This window comes from Nilaparvata lugens, chromosome X (genome assembly GCF_014356525.2).
Source record: "Nilaparvata lugens isolate BPH chromosome X, ASM1435652v1, whole genome shotgun sequence".
Taxonomy (NCBI): Eukaryota; Metazoa; Arthropoda; class Insecta; order Hemiptera; family Delphacidae; genus Nilaparvata; species Nilaparvata lugens.
In genome coordinates this window covers 22,617,441-22,642,394 of record NC_052518.1, presented here as the reverse complement: position 1 = coordinate 22,642,394, position 24,954 = coordinate 22,617,441, and the positions used below count along the sequence as shown (strand labels likewise).

At 36.1% G+C, this 24,954-nt stretch overlaps 1 protein-coding gene across 4 annotated transcripts in view; it reads left to right on the top strand.

The window, feature by feature from the left end:
• The window catches only part of LOC111053995 (KH domain-containing, RNA-binding, signal transduction-associated protein 3), a 290,245-nt gene that overhangs the window by 87,480 nt on the left and 177,811 nt on the right, over positions 1–24,954 (top strand). The window lies entirely within an intron of this gene.

Below are 24,954 nucleotides of genomic sequence, written 5' to 3'. Positions count from 1 at the left end.
CTGGTGCTCCAAACTCGTTATTTAATAATAAACCTACAGTTTAAGAGCCATCACTGATAAATATGTCACTTAGTATAAATACAGAAGAACAAAAGTCATAAACCTTATTCCGGGACACTTTCTCATTAATTCTTAATTCTCGTATAGCCTATGTGTATGATAAACGAAATTTGAATTTGAAATCACAACATTTTTTGAAAAACATACAGTTTTGAATTACGTGCTTATTCTACGAAAATTGAAACCCCTTTCTTAGCTGGCGTCTAGGAATAAGAAATATATTGACCGATAAATACAAACAATTTGGATGTTGATTAGGCGAATAGGCCTTGTCTAAAGGATTCAGCTTATAGTCTGTTATACAATAAATGAGCAATTCAATTCATAACATCTTAGTAGTCATCTTATGAATAGTGTAATCATTCATCAAATCAGTCTTATCAAGTCCTAATTATCATCACCCAGTACAATTGAATAAATTAAGTCATACATTGAAAAAAGACATAAACTATTTATAAACTCACAGCACTGAATATCACATTTTCAACAATTTGAAAATTAATTTACGGAACAATAAGCATTTTCATTCAGAATTACATTTAGTGCGTTTTTTAATTTATTCAGAGGCAAGTTTCTTCTAATATAAGATAAAGGCAGATTATTGAACATGGAGTACACTAGATAGGAATAAATTTCAAGCTCTTACTCAATCTGACATTAGGAGTTACAATACTCTAGTAGTCCAGATAACAGTAGACCTCACTGAACATCCTTTGCAATGTGGTAACAAGAATATTCAGCCATCTACTAGAAATGCTATCTACTAGGAATAAAGTCATTTTAATAATATCAGGGCTTTTTTAAAATGTTTGCCAATGGCCCCACTAAGAAATCTGATCAGGCTGGTTGGAGACTTCCAATCAACCATACATTACATTACATTACATTACCAGGGCTACCAGACATTGTTTTGCAGTAGTCGTACTATATCATAATGGAAAAAGTAGAACTTTGATATGAAAGTAATGAACTCACTCCGCTACAAATAAAATCTATTGGTGTGCTAATCTAAATGTTGCACTACTTCAATCCTGTAAAAATGAATACCGGTATAATACTTATTCTGAATTGATGTAATCCCAAGTCCCATTGCGCTTATGATAATTTTAAATGTTACTTTATTAACTCAGTAAGTTCAGAAAGTTATTGCTCAGTTGAATCAGAGCTACGATTAAAAAGATGATTTGGGAATTATCAAGTGGCATTTTTTGTTTTTCACTGGGATTTTCATTTTGTAACATGTAGAGACGCTTGTAGAACAACAATCTGTTAAATTTTTTATGGGAAAGATTTCATGAGAAAATGATGTTTTTCATTGACATTATCATCCGTAACTCGGAACGCCATGATAAATCTTGGCATCTAAAGCTGCGTTTACACCAAAGTTATTAACGAAATGTTAATAACTTAATCCTCACAGATTATTATAGATTGAACGGCACATGAAAAACACATATGTTCATCATGTGATAAGTTATGTTCAATCTAATAGAATCTATAGAATCTATTGGTGTTGACGCAGCTTTACTCTGTGACTGTCTGGAGTTAATATTATATCAATTTGAATTTACAATTCGAGACCGCAGCTCGGAAAAAGAAGAGATGATTAGCTCATAATATCGGGGACCGAGCTTCGCTCAGGAGTACAAAAGCATAAACAATTTATTACGAAAGAAGGAATTATAATGAAAAACCATTTTGGCCATGTGGTTTTTAAGAAGCGGTGATGAATAGGTCAGTGGTAGGCTATTTGGCTTTTATATATTCCATTTCATATTCATATTGATTATTCTTTCGGGTTGAAGGTTATATGTATACGTATTAGATATATTGGAATAGTTATCTTGGAGTTTGGTAGAAATATATTACATTTGCATAGAACTCAATTTATTTATTTATTTAAGTTATCTTCTATCTAATTCTAATAGGTTACCAACCCATCCCTATCTTATATGATAAACCTTCAATCATAATCATATACCTGCATGATTAAAAAACAGCAGACATTCAATTTACTAGAACAAATAATGGAGTGCCTTCAAGTTCAGATGTAGGCAACACGCCTAACTTCTTCCTACATTCGCTACCTTGTCTCTATGACACAGACCTTGCTTCTGTGAAACACCTTGTTCCAGTGGGAACTTGCTTCTGTGAGACTGCCATTTATAACGCTACTACTTTGGACGGAGACCTTGTCTCTATGAAACTGCTTGTCTCTGTGGGAACTTGTTCCTGTGAGACTGCCATTTATAAAATACTTGCTCCTGTGAAACTTGTCTCTGTGGCACTAATATCGTTCAAAAAACACTACTTGTCTCTGTGAGAACTTGTCTCTGTGAAACATCCCCGGCTAGACGGATAAGGCCAGCAAAGCGAGCCTACCGCCTAATGTTCTATAAAATACTACTAAACTTTATCTGTCAAGATCCAAAGGAATAGACAAAAATCAATTATGATATAAATTCATGAAAAAAAAATGGTGATGAATCATAATTTTTTCAAGCGTAATATCTATTTATTACATTTTTACAAAAAAAAAAAAAAACACTACAAATATCGCCACCGCTGTATCCCTACTTTTCTCTGATCCGCATATCCCTCCTTGTTGGAAGATCTTTTTATTCAATAATATTTATAAAATTTGTACATGCTAGCTGGTTGACTGAAATAGATACTAATCGCTGGATGATCAAATGCTGTGACTATGTCTATGTCTTGGTGCTGTGGAAGGGGTAAATCGACCCAGGGATTTTCATTTCAGTCCTCGACTAAAAGTAAATAGTTTTGCAAAATCTCTGCTATAATATGCAAATTGCGGTTGAACTAGCAAAACTTGAATCTTGTGCACTTTATTTGATCTCGCCTTGCTTGCTTCGCAGATTCACCACTAAAACAACGTGCCTGATTTTTTAGATATTCTGAACCTTATGATCTGTGAATTATTTCATAGATCTTAACCATGAGAACAGTTCTCCATTAACTTACATCATGAAACTGTATGAATTTCTTGTTTCAAAACCAGTTTTGATTGAATCTGTTTAGACACAGTGCTTCATCAAGTGCTAAAAATGTAGTTGAATCGCGTCACTTGTAATTTTACTTTATTTTTTACTAGCAGATAACCCGTGCTCTGCAAGGGTCTAGTTAAAATTTGGCAAACTAAAAACTTGGCCTACTGTAATGTTGAAGAATTTTAAATAACCATCCTCGGTAAATAATTAATTTCTATGCAAAATTTCAAGTTAATCAGTCTAGTAGTTTAGACGTAATGATGCGTGAATTTCCTATCCTGTTCGTGTATAAGCCTTTCCTTAGCTATTAGCTATTCTTTCCTTTATTATTTTATAAATATCTAACCATTTTTTATCATTTCTCCATCAGAAATATTTTTTCAATGGGCCTAAACAAATAAAACAAACATATACGAACCTTTGTTATAACAATAAAATTGATCCAATATTAATCATAATCAGACCAGTTTTTCAGACGTGATGATGCGTCATCCGTGAATTTCCTATCCCGTACGTGTACAAACCGATTGTTTCCTCCATTTCTATTATATAGATATCTATCTAACCACTTATGTTTTAAATAAGTTCTTGACCAGCAATATTTTTTTTCAATGGGCCTATTGTTTGTTTCAACAAATGAAACAAACATATATGAACGCTAACCTTTGTTATGAATATTGACCCAATATTGGGAATACATCAAATGTCATACGTTTTACCAAATGTTTTAATATATAACAAAATTGATAGCCATGAACACATATTCCCCAGTGTAACTCAGTCTTCCATACGATTCTCATTATAAATTATCGACATTCAGAACACTCGACGTTAATTACATACGTCTCTCCTTGCCCATATGGTCGCCCGATACACCTGTAGGTTGCGCTAATCAACTCTCTCTATTGCACTTGGACAAATAACAGTTCTATCTCTGTCTTTCGAGGCACTAATGGCCTGTTAGTCAAGGGAGGACTGTGATGATTATAAATTCTCGTTTGGAGTGGGAGTGGATATGTTCCCGATTAAAATTTCACCAATCTACTACTGCTACGGACAATAAACTCTTACTCTATCTCTGTCTCTCTCTCTCTCTCTCTCTCTCTCTATCTCTTACACACTCTCTCTCGCTCTCTGGCTCATGCTGCCATCCCTCCATGTACCATACAGCACGCAGAGTTTTGATTAATATAGCACTTACAGTGGAATAGTGGAGCCAAGTACAGCCTTCCATGGAGTTAAGTTCGTCAAGTGGAAGAGTAATTTACAAACGATCTGAAAATCGGTGTCAGTACACGCATCAGTGATCGATTTTATCGGCCTCGCTAATTAAAAGATGTGTTGGTTTCACGTTTGGTTGAGGATGATCGCTCATAGATACGCCATATCATCACCTATCAGTTCTTTTTTTCTATCTATCATTCTATCTCCCTCTCACCATCACCCACACATCCCTCTCCCACTTACCCCCCCCCCCTAACACAACCTCCCACCTTCCCACGCTCTATCTCTCTTTCTCGCTCCCTCACACTCACCAGCTCACCCACTTCCCACACCAATTACCTCTCACACTCACAGACTATCTCTCATTCTTTTTACTCTATCTCTATCTTCTCATTCCTTCTCTCTCTCTCGCCCTCTCATCAAATGAAAAAATCACGAATCAAACAGAAGCTCGTCTATATCGAAATTATCTCATTACATCAATCATTAAAGAAAAGTATCTATTATCCTATTTTCTGTTATCAAACTCTCGATTATCCAATGTCTGATTATTGTCCAAACTTTTTCATTAATACCATATTTTGTGAAGTCGGTATAGGTTGGATAATCAATAATACTCTTTTATATTAACAATTGTTGAAGTACACAATTTTTTGTAATCAACTTGAGTTACTCACTCTCCTAAAAAGCTCGGGTTTTGTTCAACGTGTTTGCTAAGCCTCGTTCTCCATACATGTCATGTTTGTTGAGATGAAAACTTAACCTCTTTGAACTGCTGGAGTGGGTTGAGGGTAGTATCGTCTTTTATCAGACATTTTTCTTTGCCACAAGCTCATATTCTAGGCGGAATTTGACACTTGAGGAGTAGAGGTGGGTAAAGAGGAGTTGAAAGGGGGAAAGAGAGACGAGTGAAAAAGAGAGAGGAGGGAAGAGCAGGCTGTCGGAACCAAATGTCAAGAGCAGTTGTCACCCAGATACGCTTATTGCGCCCGACTCTTGTAGCTGATTCTGACCTGTCAACTAGCTGTCTTGTCTTTAATGCAACGATATTTTGATGTTGACATTCTATTACACGAGAAAACCTTCATAAAATGCTTTCCAATGACGGATTTTGATGTGGCATGCTACAAGGGCATGGCAGAGTCCATTCAAATCTGCTATGATGAGAAAAACTTCCCAGATCCTCAGTTATTAAAAAGCTTTTCCAAAACCAATGACAGTAACTGTAAATATTATAGTAGAGCAATCACAAGATTGCTATTCAAAAATGTATATTGATGTGAAAGAACAAGACATAGTTCATAAGAATAAAAATGTTAGCGAATAAAATATAAATAGAAATCAGACAAGAATAGAATAGAATATCTTCTTATAGAAACAAATAAATCAATTGTGATGACAGAATCTTTATAAATTCTCATTTATTGAAGTAAACAAATGTCATTCACTTTCAACGTTGTACTGGACTAAGTTACAACCTTTATAAGATGTTGTTAGATATTGAATTTCAAAAACTGATAAATTTCTTGCTAGGATATTCAAGATAGAGTTTATGATTGTTGATGGTCATCAATAATGTATGTGAAATCAGACATACTCCATACATTTAAAGTACAGTTCAAAGAACACTTTGGTCCTGGTTGCTAAATAGTGGTCAACAAAACATTTCTTTACATTCAACCAATGCTGACTTTCATATAATGTAAAATCAGCTGATATACTCGAGGCATCTGAAGTACAACCTCAACAAATAATTTGATCCTGCTTGCTTTTTAGTGGTCAACATTGGTTCACATTAAATATTAAGTAATGCCGATCCTTTTGGCGTGAATCGCTTTACAGCATAGAACTAAATAAATAAATAAATAAACTATGCTGTAACGTTATTAAGTTCTATGCAGGTATGACAAAGAAACATAGTATAATATAGTAAACGTGAACTTTGAATTTTTGCAAGATGTCTATGTCATTAAAAGTTGCATGCTTTATGGGTAAGGTGAATTGTAGACATTTGTAAGATGTCAGCAGCCGCTAGACGCCTCGGTAAATAGTGGTGTGTGTGTGAGGGACTTTCAGGCCAGAGACAAACAGGCTGAACAGTTGCTTCGGATGCCGGAATTCACAACGGAACTGAGAGGAATGGAAAAGACGGGCAGCGTACGGGAATTAGAAGCGGAAAGAAGAACGAGTGAAAAGAGGAACGTGGAACGTGCACTTTCCCCGGGGGATCGTCCTGGAAAGGATGCAGAAAAACGTATGAAGATGAGGAGGGGGAGAGGGAGGAAGAGGAAATGCAGGAAGAGAGAACGCATCGAATAATCAGAAAGAAAGTTGTTGAATGAAGGGGCAAGGGGCAAGTATTTCGAACTGGTCGCACAAAACAGGTGGAAATGCCGAGCGGACCTAGAGGTGGGAGTTTAAAAGGAATCGTTCGAATAACAGGAAGGACAAAATTTGAAAGGGTCGAAAGCTGGCTGAAAAGATGTGATGGTGTGGGGGGTGGAGACTTTACATTAGTTGCCATTGCTGGCTCTGGCATCATCCACCCCAGGGGAGCGAAGCATTTGCGAAATGTACCGAGAACTCCTGCCATTTCCTATCAGGTAACACAATCAGAGTTTATAGCGCAGAAATTGGAAATGTATGTTGGAATCTAGTCTAATTGAAATGTCGAATAAAGACAGGGCCGGAAGCGAAGCCCTGCGATGATTGCAATATTTCTCGAATAAAATATGTAGGGCGAAATCGAACTCTCTTCAAAGAGCAGAGAATTCCATTCTTGTTTCGTTGGCAAGGTAATCTACACAAAGACAGAATGGACAGGTTATTTTCTCGTTTTCCAAAGTTGAATGAGCTTTCCTTGAAAACTAATCTATACAAGAATTCGTTGATTAAAACGTCTCCTTTTTTCCTGAGGACTGAGAGAACCGATAGATGAATAAAAATTCATTTTGAAAAATGCCTAATGCTTAATGATTTCAATTTTTCTCAAAATTCATCTTTCAAACAGCGCCACTTTTTATTGAAAAAGGATGATTTCTCAATGATTTCATATTAACAATGATAAAACAGTGGATTCAATTAAGAAGCTACATTTCATCATTTTTATCAAAGCGTGATAACGAACATATCATCTTCATCATCATCATCATCACTATCGATGGTAAAAATGACACATCTAGACTGATTCGAGGACTCTCCAAACCTACTCCATTATTATATTCACTGGGGTTATTGAACGTTTCATTCCAACAAGGATTTTTCTTTTATTATCAGAATCCGATACAATTGCTTTTATTAATCTTTCACATCCTAGTGATATGAATACGGTAACCTCGCTACCTGTCAGCTTGGACTACAATGTCATCGAAATATACTGATGAAATTCCTTGGATTTTTGTATTTATTGGATATATTGAGTATACAGCATGGATTATGGTGTCGTGGATATAATATGAAGATATAATCTGTCATTTTTATTGGATCGCTTGTGAGCTGTGAACATTTCTTCTGAAGAGATTTGATCTTGCTCGAAAAATCGACTGTTGAGATCCTTTTGATTCTCGAATAGTGAAGGAGATGTAATATTTGAAAAGAAGATATGAGATTCACGTCAGTAGAGGATATTATCTGCTCCACTCTCCGGAGGTCGGATTCGTATTTCGATTAAAGAGCGATAGCTGATAATAAATGAATGTTGATCGAAGTGAAGCAGTCAATCCGTTTGTTTCCTAGCTAGCACCGCGAATGTTGAAATGATTCATCTGCCTTTCGCTTTGATGACTGATGTTATCACAGATCACAGACTATGTGTGAATGTATGTTGAGAGCTCAATTCGCAATACTGTTCCTCAACCACACATGCAAGTGAGAAATTCACTGATTAATTGCCTCTGTTGATTTGTCTGCAGGGCAACATTTTGCTCCACCAGGCGTGAAACACCCTTCCCTGAATTTTCATCCCGATATACAATTTTCCGACAGATATTCGTTTTGTAACTGGGGGTTAACTGTTGTTTCCGGTGCAGGTGTTTCGTTCGTATCAGTTATTTCACCTTCCAACACCATAAATAACTCGAGTGGCGGAATTTAATTTGATACCTACTCATCTCTACTAATCTAAATTATTTTGATGTTTATGCTGTAACTTTCTGTGTGGTAGTGTGATAGTAATCAATATGGATGAAACAAAATTCAACACTTGTAAATACACTATACTGAAGTATAATGTTTAACTTTCTGTATTCTAGTAAAAATGCTACTGTGACAGATTCCATATTCAATAGAACAACTTCAAAATTAATATCACAACCACTTATTTATTGAAATTTACTGGGAATTTTGTTTTGTGAGAACTTGATGAATACGCCAGATACGCAAAAAAATCTGTGTTTTCCATCGTTCTAATGCGTTTTCGCAGCTTCTTCAAGAATATGAACAGAAATTGTTGAATTTTGATGAAAAAGAGCTTCAAAATTCCGCCCGGAATCTAATAAGTGATTGTCAGAAAAGTTTTAAATTTGGTACAGTGATTCAATTATGATGTAAGAATTTTGTATTAAGAGCTCTAGGATATGATTAGGAATGCCAAAGATTGGCGTTTTAAGCGTATGCCACCTTTTTTGTAACAAATGAACAGAAAACGTTCAGATCTGTTACAGAGGCTGAGCTAGAGTCTAAGCTTTGGAGAGATTGTGTAGATAGGTTTTCAAATTTCTGCCAAAGGGTTTTCAGGAACATCTGAATTTGAAAGTCTATACACGATAAACAGTTTTTGTTCAAGTAATAGCGGTGATAATTCAGAGATTTTTCAAGTATGCTAGTTTGGAATTTGAAAAAACTAATATGAATGTTCTGTAGTTTCTATACATTAATTGTTTCAAAGAACTGAACTAAAGTACTGTTGTAAAAATGTGCTTTTGTAATTGACACTTTATTCATTGAAACGTTTACATCGAACAAGATAGAAATAATATAACATAATCTTTTAACATCTCTCAACAAAATCCTTCATAAAACTCTAAATTGTTATTTACTTGTAAACGTTCGTTGCTAAAACAGTCACCTTGACAACCGTGCTCACATGATATCCACGTAGGGCTAGCCTACATCACTATCCCCCTCTTAGGGATATTGGTCTCCAATATCTACATTTTCTTGATAAGGTGGTAGGCGATTGTGTGTACAACCTTTGATTTGGTTCTTCATTCAGTTTTTTCAATCCTGTACACAATTATCCTCTTTACAATGTAGTACATGCTTTCCCTTGCAGCATGTGATCCTCAACCTTTTGGGCTTTATCGCGTCCCCACCAACGATGTCTCAAACCTCTAAATCGAACAATACTCTGCTCAGCCAAAACCTCAGGACACTTCCTCCCTGCCAGACAGTCATGCTTCTGCAGTTCCGGACAGTTGTGCTTCCTTTCAGCTACATGCTGAGGACTGAGGAGTCCCATTCGAGCTAGTGACATCCTCACTTGCTCCTGTTCTTCTCACTTATGCATACCCTAATGCATGACGTAACCACACACCCTATGTGTGACTTCCTTGAGGCACCAAACAATGTTGCTCCCGACGGTCTGTTGCTTCCAACTATTTATCTGATGTACTCTCGGTCGAGAGATAGATATACCCTTCTTATCTTGGAATTTTCATTGAATAACTTTTAATATCTGGAACCATTTCACAATCAGTCAGATTATTTTCAATTCATCTATTTGAATAAAATCATTCTTCATCAGAAAGTAATTTAAAATCATAGAATCTTGTTTTAAATTCATAAAATTTTTAAATCAGTCAGACCAAGTTACAAGAACATTGACTCCAATCGCCTGTATCTCTTGTAAGCCTCATCACGTGATCAGAGTCCCCAGTGAATCACAATAACTTTTGGCACACTAAAAATATTATATATAAATCTGAGAGCCAACCTAATAGGCTTGTCAAAATCTAGAGCAGACCAATGGCCATGATTCTTCTAAAAATCATGTAGCATTTTTTTTCTTTTTCGCCATCAACACTAGAATAAATAATCTCAAACGGCTTTAAAACTTTCCTCGATTTCCTGTTGCAAATTTTGTCCCATATTAGATACAAATTCTATCATACCTTCTGTAATAAATAGAGACCATTGAAGAGCTAGAATAATGGCTAAATGGCTAATGGCTTTATTGACTAAAATAAACTGAGATAAAATAACAAACTTTCTGATGATTTAGAATAATTCAAACAACTGATTTATGACATATGATTATCATATCATTCTTCCCTCCCAGTGGTGGAACCTACCGGGGCCAATCTACGAATGTTGACAGAGACTTCTCTTCCATCAGAAAGTCTTACTTGAGCGACATGAGGGTTCGAATGAATAATTTCTACCTTTTCAACTTCAGGATCATGCTTACTGCGTCTTACAAAGGTCTTCATCCATGCCTCCTTGGTGTTGATCAGCCAGGATGGCAAGTTTGTCATAGATGTGGGATTACGAGGATGAATGAACATTCGCTCGTGAGGTGTGCAATTGATGGTCGTGCAGAGAAACGAGCGAATGCTGCTTATTGATTCTAAGAGTACCTTTTCCCAGTGAGAAGTATCCATGTTCCTGGACCGTAGGGCTAAACGGATTGTCTTCCAAATTATTCCATTGTAGCGTTCCACCTGTCCATTACCTTGAGGGTTGTAAGGTGTTGTGGAACTGGTAGCGACACCCTTGGACATTAAGTAATCTTTGACATCTTTTGATAGAAAACTGGTCCCTCTATCAGTGTGTATGTATGGAGGATAGCCGTATGTGGTGAATAAGTCATTGAGATTTTGAATTACGGTTTCTGATGACATGTCTCGACAGGGATAGGCAAAGGGAAATCTCGAATATTCATCCACAATAGTGAGGATGTACTTGTTTCTAGTTGATGATGGCAGGGGTCCTTTGAAGTCAATGTTGATCCTTTCAAAAGGCCGAGTTGCTTTTATCAATTTTCCTTTGAAACAGTTGAATCTTGGCTTCAGCTCTGAGCAGATCTTGCATTCCATGCAGACTTCTCTGATGTCATCTACCGAGTATGGAAGGTTATGAGCTTTAGTCCAGTGAAAAAATCGTGTGATGCCGGGGTGGCAGAGGTCTTGATGATATTTTATCAAGTCTTGTTTTGATGTGATACATCCCATTATCACACATGCTCGAGAAAGAGCGTCAGCAGTTATGTTCTCTTTTCCAGGTCGGTAAATGATTTCATAGGTGTATTGAGATAGCTCAAGGCGCCACCTCATGATTTTTTCGTTCTTCACCTTGCCTCTTGCCGTGCTATTGAACATGAATGAAACAGATTTTTGATCAGTAATAAGTTGAAAGAAACGACCAGATAAGTAATGACGCCACTTCCTAATAGATTCTACAATGGCATATACCTCTTTTTCAACTGATGAGTGTCGTTTTTCACTTTCGTTTAGCATTCGTGAAAAGTATGCAACAGGACGTTCATTGTAAGATAGTGTTGCTGCTATGCAGAAATCTGAGGCATCAGTCTCTACAGTGAGAATGCCTCCTTCATCAAAAACATGTATTACAGCTGCAGCTACCTCTTTTTTAAGATCTTCAAAAGCTGCAAGGGCCTTTCCTTGAAGAGGGAAGAGCGTACAGTGTGCCAAGGCATGAATTTTACTTGAAAAATTTTGTATCCATCGAGAGTAATGTGCGAAGAGGCCCACAGTTCTCTGAAGAGTTTTGGAATTAGGAGGTGGGGGCATATTAAGTAGAGGCTCAAGGCGTTCGGGATCTGGACGTAATGATTTGTTCCCAACTAAAAATCCTAGGAAACGTATCTCCTTTTGACAGAATTTACTCTTCTCCTTGTTTATAGTAAGTGAGTTATTTGAAGCTGCTGCAAGAAACCGTTCAAGATTAGTGTCATGTTCTTCTTTTGAATTTCCACAAATTATGACGTCATCTAAATAAGCATAGGTATCAAATAATTTCTCTTTTTGTATGAGTGAATCAATTACTCTTTGAAAAGCTGAAACACCATTAGTGACACCAAGAGGAATACGACAGAACTGATAAAGTTTCCCACATGCTTCAAATCCTGTGTATTGCCTTTCTTCAAGTAAGATTGGTACTTGGTGATATGCGGATTTCAGATCTACAGTACTATACCAGGAATACTGAGCTACTTTGCGAACTAAATCTTCCATATTTGGAATGGGATAGGCGTCCAATTCAGTGAATTTGTTTATAGTTCTAGAATAATCTATAACCATCCTTTTTTTTCGGTTATCGGGCTTAACAACAAATGCTTGGGCACGCCAAGGTGTGTGGCTTTCTTCTATGATGCCATCTTCCAGTAATTGTTGAATTTCATTGGAAATGAAATCTTCATGATCTTTTAATAATTTGCGAGATTTGGTTGTAATTGGTTGACAATTGGGTTTTAGATGTTGAAAAAGGGAGCAAGGAGGAATTTTTGCTTGAGTTTTTCCGCAAATAGTAAGAGGTGGCTTATTACCTCCAAATGGTATTTCTATACTGGAGAAATTGTTCATAAATTCGTGCCCAAGAATAATATTCTCACAGAGGTCTTGCATAAGCATTAAGGTTGTGTTTGTATAACTTTCTCCCTGAACTGTTAAATTCACGTTAACTTTGCCTCGGATTTGTGGTGTGAAGCGTTTTGAGCCTAAAGTTACTTTTCCTATCTCTGGTATAACTTCTAAATTCAGTTTTTTTGCATAGGTATCGTCAATAAAGTGGCCAGTTGCTCCAGTATCGATCAGTGCTTGACTTTCAGTTCCGTTTATGGTAATAGGAATAATAACCTTTGAAAGACATTTTTCGGCTTGCACTGAAGGTGTTAGTAATATCGAATTACTAAACTCCCTTTTTTTCTCTAATACGGAAGATTCTGAGTTACATACCCGAGCAAAGTGTCCCTTCTTACCACACTTCTTGCAGAATTCGTTTTTAGCTGGGCAAAATAGTCGAGAATGTTTTTTGTTGCCACAAAAAAAGCATGCTTGTCCACTAATACTAACAGCTGATAATGAGGAGTCTGAAGTGTCTTTTTGATTAGGAATTAGATTTGATGCATTTTCTGTATCTTTGCAAGCATTAAGCTCAAATGGAGGATTCGATTTATTGTAGCATTGTGATTGATCTTTTGCAGACTCAAAAGCTCTTGCACGATTAAGAGTTTCATGCAAAGACATATCTGGGCTTTCTAAAATTCGTTGGCGGATTTCGGATGAATATAAACCTGCAATCAATGCTTCTTTTATGTGCTCCTCTCGATTCTCTGTAGCAGAGATCGCTGTAAAATTACATTCTAGGCTGAGTTCTTTCAGTTTTAGGAAAAAATTATCGATGGACTCACCTTGTTTTTGTTTTCTTATAGAGAGAAGGTACCTTGTAAAGATTTCGCTTTTCTTCTTGATAAATATGCCTTCAAGGATGGAGATACTTTCCTCGAATGTAGTACAATCTATTATCAATTTGTAATTTTCAGCTGACAGCAAGGTAACTAAGATATCCAATTTCGTATCTTCAGTGTAATAGTTTCCTTTCAAGTAGGCATCCAGCATTCTTTTCCAGTGTCTCCATTCCAATGGTGCACTAGGAGAATCTGGATCCACACTTAGACATTTTGGTTTGAGAATTTTCCCAATTAATTCCGAGTTGAAAGATGTATTAACGGGTTCATTTCGAGATAATTCGGTAGGCTTATCCTGATTCCGTGATGGAGATTCAACATTATTTCGATCCCGGGTTTTCCTCTTTGGCATTTTGATTACCGGTACTTATTTTAGTCAATAAAATTGTAATAAATAGAGACCATTGAAGAGCTAGAATAATGGCTTTTATTGACTAAAATAAACTGAGATAAGATAACAAACTTTCTGATGATTTAGAATAATTCAAACAACTGATTTATGACATATGATTATCATATCACCTTCTTTTACCGAATTTACCATCTCGTTGAATGCTCCCATCTCCCTTTTTGATCTTGCTCTTGTTTTCATGTAAAACTTTTTTTGTGTAACAAATTTTCAACACAATTTTTTTAAGGATTCAATCTCACTTCCGACACCAATGTTGTAAATGTGCTTTTGTTATTGACACTTTATTTATTGAAAAGTTTACATCGAACAAGATAAAAATAAAATAACATAATCTTTCAACATCTCTCAACAAAATCTTTCATAAAACTCTAACTATAAAAACATAGATATTTACTTGTAGACGTTCGTTGCTTAAACAGTCACCTTGACAACCGTGTTCACATGGTATCCACGTAGGTCTAGCCTACATCAGTACAATAACTCTTATATCTTAATAACTTCTTTACATGGGGAATGATTTCTATAGACAGAATTTTTTTTCAAATCCAAGCTATATGAGAACTATTACATCTTTCGAGGACCAATTGACAGGAAACGTTCATAATCGTACAGAAACGTACAAAGGCACAGCTAGGGTAATTGTTTGTAGAGAGAGCTTCAAAAGTTCGCCAGCGATACGACCAAACTCGGTGTTTTCAGCGTTTTTGTGCGTTGTCTCAGATAACTGGATAGAGCCTGAAAGTCTGTCTTTGACTATTTAACGGGAGGCAGTAGGCTCAAATCAAGTAAGAATGCATGTGAGCGAAGCAAGTCTGCTGCTCTCAATCGTGGATGATACAGCAGGGGGTCCAGGAGGCGGAGCACTCTGGCTATGCGGATAATGCGAGCGAAGCGGGTCTGCCGGGTAGTGGAGCAATACGATTCATAGTTGGTTTACCTATCAAAGTTAGTGTTTCTGATTGGAAAATACAAGAAACGGAGGACTTTTGAAAATATTGTTTAATTAAGGTTTCGTCCATCTTGAGCGTGTCTTGTATTGGCCAATAGCAGACTGTAACCTTGATAGTTCAGCCAACTATCAATCATATGGCTCCATATACAATATATTCTGCTGCCCGATCAAGGCACAAGCAATAGACAATGCTGTGGCAATCAAAACTAGGTTTTTGGTAATAATAAATTGTACATCATTTTATTGGTTTAATTCAATTAAAAAGTGATTTTGTCAATTTTATGACATTGCACATGATTATGTTCACTTGACTCAGTGAAATTTTTCAAAACACATATTGATTCTCTACAACATTTTGTTGTAGACAAGTATAGCTATGTATAATATGCCTCCTTGAAGCCAGCTTCTCCAACTGACAGTTATAACAGAAAATTGTTAGTCGAAGATTATAAAATCTCAAAATTACATCTTCAGGCGTGGATGATCTGAAATAGTCAGATCTGATTCAATTTATTATTAATTATTTTATTTATTACGTCAACCTTCAACATTCAAAATTTTCAAATATTGGACCAAAAATGTGGTGAAGCAGTGGTGTGTGATTGCATCACCTACTATTAGACAACATTAACTTATCAAAATTTGGGAGAGAAATGGTACAGGCTCAGCCCATTTTTTCCTCCATGGTTATAATAAAATTATATTATTATTATAGTGTTTTGTACAATTAAGGAAAATGAAATAATAAAATATATGTATCAAATACTCTAGTATTTGAAGTAATATGGAAAAACTCAAACTCAACTCAAATTTATATTAATCTCCCTCATAATCTCTTCATGAAAAAGTTCACAAAAATCTTAATCTCTATCTATTTGCTTCCTCGTTATTCGTTCCCACCCACTTCATTCTTCATTGACTGAACATTCATTTCTCCGCTATTATTTGTTCCCACTCACTAGATAAGTTTCCACTCACTACATCCAACATTTATTCGTTCCTCACCATTGCTTTTCATCATTTTCTTGATCGCAAGATCATGTATGTATGTTATGGAAGTCCAATGGAATTCTTTTGTACGATGCCTGTTAACACGGGATATGACAGATTTTTTCACGGCACTAAGCGAAACTATTATATCTTGAAGGTTTTAATTAATTCGGCAAACTCCTAATGAATACTGCTCCCTTTACTAGGGAAATTTTATCGTTTCAAGGGAGCCCTTTTAATTAGACTGGGCTACCTGCAGTGGAACGCATACGAGAGCCATCATCGTTTAGCTGTTGGCAAAGACAGACAGTGCAGAAGCGACCCAAGCAGCAATCAGGAGCAAGTGTTTGTCCCATGACGAGAGTATAAAGTTTGCGGGTTTCAAGGGTTAAGGACGAGTAATGGAAAAGGGGAAGGTTACGGCGGGAGGGGTTGCCGGATTTCCGCGGCTGTCTTCTGCTGTGGGGAAGTTTACTCGGCAAATAATAGGGGCAAATAAGACGTCCGGTTCTACTAGGGAGGTGGGGGACTGAAAGGGTGGTTGGTCAGAGAACCTCGAGAAATATTTGCTCAGTTTTAATTAGATTGTGGTGTCGGGAATAAAAGGCACTATGGTTTTGAATATTGGGACTCTACCATCAACGGACGAATTCGTATAAATTCATTGTTCAATTTGTGTTGGTTGTTGCGATTTCTGTTAGGAAGATACTTACATTTCCATACCATTGTCGATTTTTATTGACTTTCTATTAACCTACACTACATTCCAAAGACTTACTTCCTGCTACAAGCAAGGATCACTTAGTTCACACTGTGCAGCAAAAGAAATAACCTATAATTTTGATCTCAATTTTGGCAATAACTGAACAATTTGTATAGGTGTTGCAATTTCTGTTCGGAAATCTCTTACTATTCAATAACTTTGTCCATTTTTTATTATAGAAACGTCCATTTACAAAAAGAAACAAGCTCTCTACTCCGAATATTCGAACTTCAATTATACAACCTTATAGACCTTTAGTCCGTATTTTAAGCAACTGAGGAGAACTACATTTTCTCATATAGTGTAGCAAACGAGTAACAGAAAGATATGATTCATGCTTCTTGTTTATTCCAATCACTTATTTGATTATACTAAGCAATCGTTCCATTGAAGAGATCAAATGAATTTCCAGCTCCATTGCAATTCTTGGCATAAGCTAACTCTTCGTGATTTGTTTGATGTAGTATGTGGTTGTGGAGGGTACCGTCCTTCCTGTTCCATAATGATTATTAATTTCCATTGTGATACCTTCAATATGCAATTTCCTCAGAAAAGTAGATACTGGAAAAAAACTCTAGTTTTGGTATGCAATAACGTCGAAATATAACTGCGATACCTGTAGTCCATTTTTGAAGTATCAATACTTTTTCTGACTGGGATCCACTGATTAAGCTACCGGATGAGTTTCCAAACAACTCGTCTGAAAGATGAGAGAAATATCACACACACGTGCCTTTAATAATGGACAGCTCTTCTGGATATCTGTCTACAGTGTTGTTTACCAACTTCCTTCGATGGGTGAAAAGAGTTCATATTGAACTCTGAATTTTTTGTTTGTTCCCGGATATGATTAATTTTTTAGGTGTAGGGGAGTACCCTTATTTGCTGAAGCAATCCACCTCGGCGAGTGTTATTACATACAGTTTGGATCAAAATCTCCAAAGACGAAGTTTCACTGCTTGTTAGAAATCTGAGTTGATAGTCGGTCGATTTCCAAGGGTATACAATCGCTCTTATTTACCCTATCTATTGGGAGAGTATCATAATTCGGCGCGTATTACGATATCGTTGTTATGTTTGCTCTGTTCTGGACTGGATTAGGAGATTGGTTGTGGGGGGTGGGGGAATGGTTTTGTCTTTGGGAACCGAGGCTCTCGAGTGAGATTCACTTCCAACCGTCAGCATTCCTTGTAAAGAACATCAATGCTTCACATACAACTAGTGCTGACTGTTCAAAGTGAATCGCACAATCGCACTATAGTAAGCCTAAAGCAGTCATCATCATCCCTAGGGATCCGAGTAGTAGAGATGATTTCGAGACGCCCCTTACTGATTTGGTTCTCTTTGTTCTTTTATCATCATTTGCCTCTCTGCCATCTGAATTCCTCTTGTATTTCCATTCCTCCCACGATTACCCCCGATCTTTCTAATGTTCCCTCGAATTCAACTCCTATTCCTCTTCTAAGTACACTTACATCTATTCACCAACTCCTTATTTTTCTTTTCCTTCTTCTTCTTCTTCTTCTTCTTCTTCTTCTTCTTCTTCTTCTTCTTCTTCTTCTTCTTCTTCTTCTCTTCTTCTTCTTCTTCTTCCTCTTCCTCTCTACTTCTCCTATATTCTCCTTGTTATCTTCCTTCTCCTTCAACCTTCTCTTAATCAATTTCTCCTTTCACTCCTACTCCCATCTTCTCTTCCTCTTGATTCCACTGTTTCTGCTCCACTCTTCTTTTCTACTTGTCTACTTCTCTACTCTTCTCTTCTTGCTCTGTGACCTCATTCTTCATCTTCATCTTCATCTCCCCCTTCTCCTCCTCATTTTCCAAATCCATCATCTCTTCCTCACTCTTATACCCTCCCTTATCCTTATCCACCTCCTCTTACTACGTATTTGATGAATAATATTGGATAGTTGTAATAAATGAGTACCGGTAGCAGTCAGAAGCAGAAGTTCTAATAGGATAATGGACATGGATATCCTCGAAGTTTGTTCATGGATATGATTGGAAGTTTCTAATTCTGAATCATTTACTATTCTAACAGGGTTTTTGTTTTTGAATTCTGGTTCTCATTCGATAAATTATTTTAGAGCAGAAATATTTCAATAAGTTTCATAGATCGTGTTCTTGGAAAACTTTTTCCGTTGTACAAGGATGATTAGTTCTCAGTTATTTCTATATCGTGTCTTGAAGTGTTGAAGAGATTTTCATTTGGATAAAGATTTTTTTTCAAATATAATTTTGGTAGAAGGTACTATTTCAATCTGGTTCGCAGTTAGCAGTAGTAGTATTCCGTTCATTCATGAATCCAGTTGGATCTAACTGACTGCTTCTATTGAAATGAATAAATATTTCATTTCCATATTTTATCACTATCCAAATTCATTTGAGCCATTATTGTGTCACTGATAGTGTGTGTGTAGCCCTCCATTCCTATCCAACTGTAAGGGGACTATTGATTTTCTCCCTCTTCCACCTTTAGTGGCATTCACACCCTACTGATGAGAGAAATCACTCTCTCCCACTCCCACACACGCTATCTCCCTCCCATACACGCGGAAAAGAGCAAACACTGTGTAGTTACGACCCTGTCTGTATTATGCTCTTACTTTTGTTAGGCCTTCTTAACGCCAGGTACGATGTAATACGTTACAACTTCTCTCTCTCACTCATACCCACACACAGGGCTCATTTCTACTATTCACATTAGTGAATGAGATTCCTGATTCCAATATTTTTGATGACTTGAAAAAGTTATTACACATTGATATTGTGAAACTTTTCCATAATAAAAATACTGCCAAATTCACATTCTGTAATATTTTAATAAGTTGTAATCAATCAGTTTTCTCAATTTTTCACATTTTAATCAGATTATTAGAACTCAAAACAAAAACTTTTCTGATCAACTATGTTATCTCTGTGAAAATTTGAGTTGATTCCCAATCTATTCCATATAAGAATCACTCTTTCTTATTTAAAGAATATGCAGAGATACACATCGCTTCGTATTGATCTGTAATAACTCCTCATTTATTGACTTTCATTGTATTGTCATTCTAAAATTTTCGGAAATTTCATCGTTGGAAGAACTCGATCTTTCTTCCTTCTTGATCATTTGCCTTCGTTGAAAAGTGTAGCTACATATTGTACTACATTTCTTAGTAATAATTCTATAACTTTCACCATTACTGAAAAAGGTAAAAAAATACAGCCAAAACCGCTTTCACAGCATCTTCGATACTCCAATTAGACCATTCAATTTAAAGCATTTTTCTTTTCTGTTGCTATATTAGAAGCTTCACGACTCTATTATTTCAATAATGTCCATCACATTTGTAAGCTAGCAGAAGAATATTTTACCAATTGAGACTTTGATTATCCATTCCACCACAAATTAGAGAATTCCTATCAAATTATAGTTTCTGCGAGTCAATATCTCTCTCGAACTAAATAAATAATGATAACCGGGTATTTCAAGTATTTTGCTCTCCTGTGAAACTGATCTAGTTAACACTAACTTGTCGACGATTGTATTTTGATAATTGAATAATCTTTGACGATATCAATCTTTCTACTACATTATATTTGTCACAATTACATCAATGCAATGAAATGATATTGATGTTGCTTTCCATGACGAAACACTATATAATAACTTTGTTGTAGTTCAGACACTGTGTTACTAGTAAATATTTGGAAAAAACACTTACTTTCTCTTGGAGTGATGATGTATGTATTTCACTCCTGAGGAGGAGCTTTATCAGCCTGAAACCAGGGGCGCTTGGTTTTATGGGTTAAACTGTATGGCCGAAATGTGCGAAAATATTGCATTTGATTTGAAGTTTATTTGATCATTCATTAAATTGGATTTGTCATTTTTGAGGTGTTTGAAAATTTCGTATTGTTCAAGTGTGTTGAGACTCTGGTTTTTTTTGAAGAATGTGTTGTATTTCAATATATGTTTGTATGTTTTTGTGTGTCCTGTGGCTATTAAAAGTTCTGCATATGTGGACTCTGAATTTGATTTTAATGCCTTTATGTGTTCATTGTATCTTAATTCGAAGCTACGTACAGACCGTCCAATATAGAATTTTTGGCATATATTGAATTTTAGTTTTTATAGTAATAGTTATATAGTAATACTATTAGTAATAGTATCAGAACATTCAAAAACATGTACTTGGTTACATTTTTTTATTAAATTGATTATATTATACATTTTTGTAGTCGTGCCATGATATTTATTTAAACACTTGGGGCCAGTTTCCGAGCTCAGGATTTAGCTAAATTCTAGACTTTAAACAGCTGGAGTCAGAAAATTGGCTTTCCGAAACGGGGCGCAGTCCCGAAATTTGAACACAAAATAAGATAAAGAGAAAATAGTGTAAAGTTTCAGTTTTTTTTAATTATTTAGGAACGTTTCATTTCCTTAAGGAAAAACGTTTCCAATCATAGAAATGAGAAAATATAGATTATCGTAAAAGATACACCCCGTTTCGGGGTTTATCATAAAAGCTACAACTACACCCCATTTCGGAAAGCCAATTTTCTGACTCCGTCTGTTTAAAGTTTAGAACTTGGCTAGATCCCGAGCTCGGAAACCGGTCCTTAACATGTTTAGTTCTAATTTATTTTTCATTAACAATTACTAAAAAAATAGATTCAGCACCCCCTAATATTTCTAGGTTGAGAGTTCGAGAGGGATGATTTTGACTTGTGTGCTCTAGTGTGGCAATAATCGAACCTGTAGCTAGTCATTTGGACATCATCCCCAACAGAAATGCAATTAATTTGAAAATGATGGCTGAGAGGATACAACAATAATAATATAGATGTGCACTCGGTGATTCAGTTGACTTGTTTCCTTCATTTGTATGGAATGGATTGCATCCTACCTCAGAACCAATACGAAACGAAACAAGCATAGAACAGGGCACAATGAAACTCGCCCCGGCAACGGAAGCTTGTCTTGTCATATCATTCCATATAGCATTATTGTTGAGTTTCTCATCCATTCTACATCTATCATTGGGTCTCGGTCTCCTTCTCTTTCCTTCTCGCGAGGCTTCCATCATCGATGCCTGGACGTTTCTCATTTCCCCTCACTAAAGAATGATGATACCACCTCCACCCACTTCATCCAACTTCGCTTGTGTGATTTAATGCAACCTACCTGTCGCTCTATCTCTTTCTATCCACAGGCAGATATCTATCTCTTTCTCCCTCGAGTCCTACCAGCTTCATCACTCTTGAGTGTGTAATTGAATGCAACCAACCTTTCTCAATCATTCTCTCACACACTCTTACTCTGTCACACTATCTTTATCTGTCTTTCTCCATTACTCACCCTCTCTCTCTTATACTTACATCCTGTCTCTTCACAACTCACTTCGTGTCAACAATCTTCATAACTTTTTAGTAGAATGTTTATGGAGAGGATATTATTTTCTAAGAATGAACGGTTATCTGTTCAAACTCAGACAATATATTCACATTGAATTCTTTCTTTATGTAGTTCAGTAAATCTCCAGGTTATCTTTGTAGAATTGATTGAAAAGTTAGCTATATTGTTAGTTATGAATATCTATGAATTCTGATTTATTTATATTGATCAGTAGAGCAATATATGATTTATTCCTTCTCTTTCAATCATTCTAATGATCAGTGGTCCCCGAAATTAATAATAAAAAATATTGTGGAAGTCAGCATATATCGTGAGGAATTTAGAATTATTCTTCGAAAACTTCAACTCCATCATCCCTGCTTCCACCTGCGGCCACTTATATTCTCTCTCATACTCTTTTTCTCTCCATCTCTTCTCACTCACTCACTCTCTTTCTTTTTATTTTATCAATTGTACTGATTTTCATAGACGATAACTTTGATTCATTTCTATCATAAGAATTCAATATAAAAATATCCAAGTACTAATTCCGCCCAATAAAGGCATATAATCAATTAATCAAATCTCTCTCTCTATCTCTGTCCATCTCTCTCTCTCTCTTTCTTTCTCTCTCTGCCCCAGCTAGTCGATAGTCATTGGCATTCATTGATGATTTAGTATTGTGGAGTTGTGGCTTGGTTGGACTTCGCTTCGGTCAAATGAAAAGAATCATACTTCGCGTCATCAACAAGTTCCATTGACAGTCAACCCCTGTGGAAAAATGTCAATTCAGTATCGGTGCAGTACCAGAATTCCATTCCAGTCTCATTCTGAATACTCAAATATTTCGAGTGCCTTTCAACGTTGTTTGTTACGTTTTGTGTTTTTCGAGTGGAATTTCATTGCCAAAGAAGCCAGGTAGTGTAGTGAAATCTCTGTAGTATGCTGTAGTACTTTGTCCACTCCCACAAGTATTGGCTAATTCCAACGTCACAGCAATTATGGTTTATTCATCAGAAATTGTGATGGAAAATGATTAATATAAAAGTATACTTTGCTCAAAGACGAACTTAAACTCTGTAAGACATAGTTCCCACGCAGCCGACTTCCATGACAGTTTCTATAAAATCTAAGGCTCAGACAATGTGCCAGGTAAATTAAAACGAGTAGGACAAATAAATTCTCACTTAACTTCAAGAGACTTTAAAAATCAAAGTGACAGAAACTCTCACTCGCAAGTAGATGCTTGCGAGTCAAGTAAACTGTAAATGAATGTCCAAATTTGTGTGAATAATCGAAAGTAAATGCTCCTACAGCATGAAAATACCCGTAAATTCACAAAGTGGCCAAATGCCAGACTTGTTGTAGGTACTTGTTTTAGTGTATTTAACGAAGTAACGAAGATTTAAACAAATAAAAAATTTTCTTTGGTAGAATTATTAGGTGGAGAGACTTAAGGCTGATAAGTGTATAATTGGAATTTTAAAGAATGATAGAATTCTGAAGAATGGGTCATCTCTTTTGCTCGTCGAATCTTCTGCATACACTTGCTACTTGATGACTGAATTTTCAAATTAAGCAGCTGATCTGCCGAACATTCACTTCTGCTTTTACAGTATTAGGGTGTCTTGCGTGAAAATACTTGCAAGCAAACCGTAAAATACCAAGGAAGCCGTTTCGAGTACATTCGGAAGTTTATTCACATCTTTTTACATGAAGTTAGAAAACTTGTTAGACTTTGCTTGCAAGTCAAGCACTCGTCCTCATTTTTTTCTCATATTTTTCAGTTTTTATTCCTGCTTAATGTGTTTTCAGGGGTTTTCGGAGACAATTTCAAATTACTTTGACGGGTTGCATGGGTACAGTCCTGTAATCTGAAGCCATTCAAGTCCGTTCTATTTACTCATCGTAAAATCAACTCCAGTAGTAATAAATGGTAGCTCACACTCTTATCCTGCTTATCCTGTTGGTAGAGTGTGTGAACAATCCTACAAGAACCAATGTTATTCTCTTCCAACCCAGTAGAACAGAAATTGATTACAGAGCAGGGATTGTTTGAGACAGTATTAGAGTTTAAGAACTATATAAGAAACAACTTTTAAAATACGAGTAGTGGCTAACATCTCCATAACATGATTGCTATAATTTAATCAATCGGCATTGTTTCCAAATCACGTGTAGTAATCAGTTCAACGTATTTTATATGAACTATTCAGTTTTGACTAAATTTGCAGAAAATAGTTGCGATTATTCTTTTAGAAAAAGTGAATAACTGATTTAGCTGTTCTAAATGAATGGTGAACAGTAAGAAGTAAACATTACGACTCTGTTTGCAAAAAGTAGTTGAATCAAATCTTGTGGGGAATGAAAGAACAGTTTCATAGTTTCCAATAAACGTTGAACGTTGAGGAAGGAAAAAGACTGATCCACAAAAAATAGCTGAGATGAGATCTTTAAAAGAAAATAAATAAACATCATCAGAGTTTACAATGAGTTGTGAACATTTTCTATGTAGGTAGAATAATAATTTGGTATGCCATATGACACCCGGACGTAGGTCTATGAGCCTTGTTTGCAAAAGGTATTGACATTTTGTCTTAGCTGCTTGTGCCGGGAGTAAAGCTTTTCCTTCAACCCTACTTCAGCTCGCCCTATCACCTACTCCCACAGCTCGGCACCGTAAAAGCGTTTGGCGAGCTGAACATTTTCTTCACGCAAGTTTGAACTTTCATCTA